This window comes from Arachis ipaensis, chromosome B7, assembly GCF_059453495.1.
Source record: "Arachis ipaensis isolate K30076 ecotype BB chromosome B7, ASM5945349v1, whole genome shotgun sequence".
Lineage (NCBI taxonomy): Eukaryota > Viridiplantae > Streptophyta > Magnoliopsida > Fabales > Fabaceae > Arachis > Arachis ipaensis.
In genome coordinates, this window is record NC_142442.1 from 74055536 (window position 1) to 74061709 (window position 6174).

At 39.6% G+C, this 6174-nt stretch overlaps 1 pseudogene; it reads right to left on the minus strand.

Moving 5' to 3' along the window:
• Positions 1–4345: 4345 nt before the first annotated feature.
• On the minus strand, positions 4346–5557 carry LOC148553001 (uncharacterized; annotated as a pseudogene).
• Positions 5558–6174: the final 617 nt, after the last annotated feature.

The following is a 6174-nucleotide window of genomic DNA, read 5'->3' on the forward strand; positions in this document are numbered from 1 at the left end:
AAAATTTATACTACAAACAAAATGCAATCTAACAACAACTATTTTAATCAAAGCATGAATGCAACAAACAACCTATCCATAAAAGCGAAATGCATAAGAGTATAGAAAATAACAAAAACTACCTACAATGGCAACTCAAATCACTTATTAACCAAATCTAAAAGAGAGTGGAAAGAGTTTACCATGGTGGGGTGTCTCCCACCTAGCACTTTTAGTTTAAGTCCTTAAGTTGGACATTTGGGAAGCTCCTTGTTATGGTGGCTTGTGCTTGAATTCATCTTGGAACCTCCATCAATGCTTGGTTTTCCATTGTGCTCCAAAATTTATAATGAGTTGCAACAAGTCTTGATGGAGTCCTTCACAAGCTAAGGGTTCCCAAAATTGATAAAGTATGGGGAGATTTGTATTCATCCTTGATCCTCCAAGAATGCTTGCTCCTCAATTGGTTGTCAGAATTTCCAACCATTTCCACCAAGCTTGGGTGAGATTCTTCCCAAGATATGAGCTCCCAAAATTGATCCTCATATATTCCCGGATCCCAAATCTTGTTTTTGCACCCATCTTCAAGTTGATCATCACAATTCCAATTGGGTGAGAAGTGATCTGAATTCTCAAGTGAACACCAAAGCATCTTCCTAGACCCTTTTAGTTGAGAATTATACCAATCATTGCACTTGAACTTTGAATTTCCAACCATAAAGAACCTTGATTGGCATTTCCACCCACTACTCAATTTCCTTTTGTTCTTAACCCTACAAAGAGCTCTAAGTTGTCCATCCGTCTCAAGCAAACCATATTCAAGTGAGAAATTAAAGCTTAGGGATAAGAGTTTTACCCACTTGAATGTTGTGTTGGATGGTGACTTAGGAAGGGACGTCTCCAATGGTCTTGTAAGTTCCATTCCCTTGTGCTCTTCTTTGAATACCTCCACCTCTTGGCAAGCTTCTTCCATGTTCACCTCTTGACAAGGCTCTTCATGTCCAATTACTTCCTCACCAACCTCTTCTAGCTCTCCTCCATTCTTCATATCACAACTTGGAGGTAACGTAGAACTTGTCTCAACATCCACCTCAATTTCAAGAGGAGAAGATTCTTCAAATACCAAAGGATCATGTGTTGGTGTGGGCTCATCTTTAAGAGGAAGATTTGTTTCTTGCTCACCTTCTTCCAATTCTTCATCATTCATTATATGCTTAGGAGGTTGCGCACCCTCCTTAACATCGCCTTCAAGCTCAATGGAAGAGGGTTCAACAACTTCCACAAAATCCTCAACAATGTTACTTGGTGTGGAAGTGTTCTCAAACTTGGACTCCACCTCTTGTTCAACTTCCTCTAACTCTTCAACCACTTATTCTTCTTTAACAATCTCTCCCTCCTCCACTTGTTGTAAGACATACCCCATCTCCTTGTTCTCATGTTGAGATTCTAAAATCTCCTTCATGCTCCTTTCTTCGGTTGATTTCTCACACTCATCCGTGGAGATGCTTTGCTTGTTGGATGAGTCCCATGAGTCCAAGTTGGCTTTAATTTTGGCAAGGTTAGCCTCAATAGCTTCATAATTCTTCCTTTGGGCTTCCTCTTGCTCCTTTTGACAGATTATTGCTTGAAGCCGAACCATTTCTTCCTTGAGACAATCCATTGACTCTTGGATGGATGGATGTGGGTGTTCTTCCTTGGAGGGTTGTGGTGGAAAGGGAAATTCATTATGTGGTTGAAAGTTATCATACATGGGAGGTGATTCATCTTGGTAAGGGTAGTGAGGTGGTGGTTCTTGAGGGTATTGGTGGTGGAATTAGGGTGGTTCTTCAAATGGTTCATATGGTTCACAAGGTGGTTGGTATGGTAGATATGGGTTGGGGTCATATGGAGGTGTTTGGTGAAAAGGGGCTTGTGAGTAGGGTTGAGGTTCATGTTGAGGATAAGAATCATAAGCATATGGTGGTGGTGCTTGATTATCACAAAAGGAGTCACCATAGCCATTGAATTGACATGTATTAGGATGGTAATTATACCTATAAGTATCCGGAGGTTGTTGCCAATAGGAGTGATCAATTCCTTGAGGCTCCTCCCATCTTTGTTGGTTCCATCCATAATGAGTGTCATCATTGAAGTTCACATTTCCTACAACACGATTAGAACCAAACTCATAGCCAAAGTGAGAATTCATAGCGGAAAAGTAAAATAAAACTAACAAAAACTAGCAAATAAAGAAAAAAGTAAGATATTCACACTATTCACATATATACAATAACCAATAAAACAACACCATTGCAACTCCCCGGCAACGGCGCCATTTTTTATGAGAGAATTCTTGATGGTTTAGAATTCCAATAATGAAGACTCGTTGTAAAGTATAGTTTCCAAACCAATCAAGAATCCTTTCATGCAAAAATTTAGGTTGTCACTAGTAACAAACCCCAAATGAATTTATAACCGGAGTATTTGGACTCCGGATCGTCTCACAAGGAATTGCAATGAAGTGTATGATTATTGGCTATGAAGGGGTATAGGGGTTTTTGGTTGATAAGAGGGGCACTAAAATAAATGACAAGGAAAGTAAAGAGAGCAATTAAGGAAAGCAATTAATAAAGAGAGACATTCATGGCAAGGGTTGAGATCATAGGCTTTCTATCCTAGTCATGCATGATTAATTCATCTTATTTAGTTAACTCACACATCGGGAGAATGTCAAACAAGACTAATTAATCATGTCACAAATATAAACAAGAATTTATCTCATTACGTCAACTCCAACAAATAGGGAGAAAGTCTAACGAGACTAGCTAATCTCAATCCAAAAGTCCTAACCGACTTACTAATTAAACTAGCAAAAGATTAGCGTCAATGGAAACAATATTCCATAAGTCCTAATCAACTCACTAATTAAATTAGCAAAAGATTAGCGTCAATAGAAACAATATTAGCTAACAACTCTAGATCACCAACATAAGTTGGGTTTTCATGACTCAAGATTGCCTAATTACTCTTTCCAAGCCAAGAATGCTCAAAATCTACTCTAAAGCCCAACCAAGCATTTTGTCAAACACTTGGTGGGTACAAATGAAAAGCATAGTAAAAGTGCAAGAAATATAAATCTACCAACTACCAATTGCAAGAAAAGTAAATCAACAACTCAAATCAACATCAAAAGAACATCAAACATCAAATCTCATTAAAGAAAAATCCAAATCCAACAAGAGTTCAAAAACATAAAAGAGGACAAAATAAAGGAAATGAACAAGTAAAACTAAAAGAGCAAAGATGTAATACAAGAAATTAAGAAGGAAAACTAAATCAAAACAAGAATTAAAACTTGGATTTAAGAAAATTAAACCTAAACTACCCTAAATTCTAGAGAGAAGAGAGAGCTTCTCTCTCTAGAATTCTACCCTAAAACATGATAAAAACTAAACTATGACTACATAGTTCATTCCCCCTTCAATCCTTGGGTTCATAGCATCAGAAATGGGTTGGATTGGGCCCAAAATGAGCTGCAAAATCGCTGGGGGCGATTTCATAAAAGTGGGCCACGGACAGCATCGGTGCGCCCGCGCAAAGTGCACATGCGCACCCCTGAACTCGAGACAACATATGAAAAGATTTATATCATTTCGAAGCCCCGGATGTTAGCTTTCCAACGCAACTAGAACCGCCTCATTTGGACCTCTGTAGCTCAAGTTATGGTCGTTTAAGTGCGAAGAGGTCAGGCTTGACAGCTTTACGGTTCCTTCATTTCTTCATGAGTTCTCCCACTTTGCATGCTTTTATTCTCACTTCTTCCATCCAATACTTGCCTTATGAATATGAAATTACTCAACAAACATATCAAGGCATTGAATGGAATTAAAGTGAATTAAAATCACTAATTTTAGGGCCTAAAAAGCATGTTTTCACATTTAAGCACAAATCAAGGGAGAATTTCAAAACCATGCTATTTCATTGAATAAATGTGGGAAAAGGTGATAAAATCCCCTAAAATAAGCACAAGATAAACCACAAAATCAGGGTTTATCAGGTGGCTTGTGCACCACGCACCGCTCCCGCGCGTCTCCATCGCAATTCTCTGTTCCTTTCATTAATATTGCGAACCTGCATGTGACGCGTGCGCGTCATCAACGCTTACGCGTCGATCGCAAAAATTTTTTTTGTTAGATATAAATTAAAATAAAAGTAATTATGCAGAACTGAAAATTAAAACTGACAGAAATGAATTAAAACTGATAAAAGAAAAGATCATACCATGGTGGGTTGTCTCCCACCTAGCACTTTTATTTACTGTCCTTAAGTTGGACATTTGGTGAGCTCCGTGTCATGGTGGCTTGTGTTTGAACTCATCTTGAAACTTTCACCAATGCTTGGTCTTCCAATAAGCTCTAACATCTCCAAGTGAATTCACCAAGCCTTGATGAAGTTCTTCACAAGCTTCGAGCTCCCAAAGTTGATCCTCTTGTATGCCGGGATCCCAAATCTTATTTCCACACCCGTCTGTAACTTGTGCATCATCGCTCCAACCAAGTGGCAAGCAATCCGAATTCTCTATGAAGTACCAAACTTTCCTCTTAGATCCAACCAAATTATCACTAGCCCAACCCTTGCATCTAGCTCTTGAAGTATCAACCTTGATGAGCCTTGATTTGCAACTCCAACCACTAAACATCCTTCTCTTACGCTTAATGCCACAAAGCTTCCTAAGTTGGCCGTCTGTTTCAAGAATACCATACTCAAGTGGGACAGGAAAGCGAATAGATATAAGTCTTACCCACTAGAATGAAGGAGTAGATGGCAACCTAGGTAGAGAAGTCTCCAACGTTCTTGAGAAAGCGTACTCAACTCCCGTCTAACCTTTGTGAAGGACTTCCACTTCCACATCATTCTCGGTCTCACTTAGAGAAGGTTCTTCATACCCAAGAAGTTCATTTGTGGATGTAGATTCATCACTAGGAAGACTTGATTCATGATCATCATCACCAACGGAATTTGCTTCTTGATCTATTCCGTCCAATTCTTCATAGGGAATATGCCATGGAGGTTGTGCACTAGCTTCCTTGACATCAATTTCAATCTTCTTGGGGGAATACTCTACAACTTTAGATTCCCATGGAGGTTCAGTGTCTCCTAAGTCTTCAATCACTTCTTCCTCTTCAACTATTGCGGCTTCCTCCACTTGTTCCAATACAAAGTCACATTCCTCATTGTCCACCAGAGTTTCTAGTGTCTCCTTCATACTACGCTCTTCTATTGGTTCTCCACATGTAGCCATGCGAGTGCTTTGAGTGATGACATGCAGAGAGGCTAAATTACCTACTACCTCAGTCAAGGTAGCCATGAACTCTTGTGTCATCCTTTGCATCTCTCTTTGCTCTTGAAGAAGAACACTTAGAGTGTCATCCATTGAAGATTGGAGTGGATATGAAGGTTCATTGCTTGGGAGGAAAGGTTCATGATATGAGGGTGGTTCATCATAATAAGGATGTGGCGGTTCAACACTCTCCATCTTTTCCACTTGTTGCACAACACACTTCAATCCTTGGTTCTCAAGTGGAGAGTTGTTAGCCATGAGAGTTTCGTGTGCTTTCCGGCTTCCCACTCACTCCAACTGATGAATGGTTACTTGAAATTGATCCAGTGTCTCCTTGAGACAATCCCTTGACTCTTGTTCCTCTTGGATAACATAATTAGGATCATATGGCTCTTGGATTGATGGATATGAACATGGTGTATATAGAGGTGGCGGTTCTTGGAAGCAATTAGGTTGGAATTGGGGTGGTTCTATATATGGTTCATATGGCTCATAAGGTGGTTGGTATGGTGGATAAGGGTTAGAATCATCTGAGGGTGTTTGGTAGTAGGGGGCTTGTGAATATGGTGGTTTAAAACTATGTTGAGGAGCGGGTTCATATGCATATAGTGGGGCTTGTTGGTAACTACAAGGGGGTTCACCATATCCATTGTCTTGGTACGCACCTTGGAATGGCTCTTGCTCATAGTAAATTGGTGGAGGTTGATTGTCACAAAAAGGTCCACCATAACCATTGTCTTAGGATGCATCGTAAAATGGTTGTTGCTCATGGCACATTGGAGGAGGTTGTTGCCGAAAGGGTTGATCAAATCCTTGTGAGAATTCATAGTAACAAAAGAAAGTAAAAACAAAAACTAATAAGAGAATAATGAGAA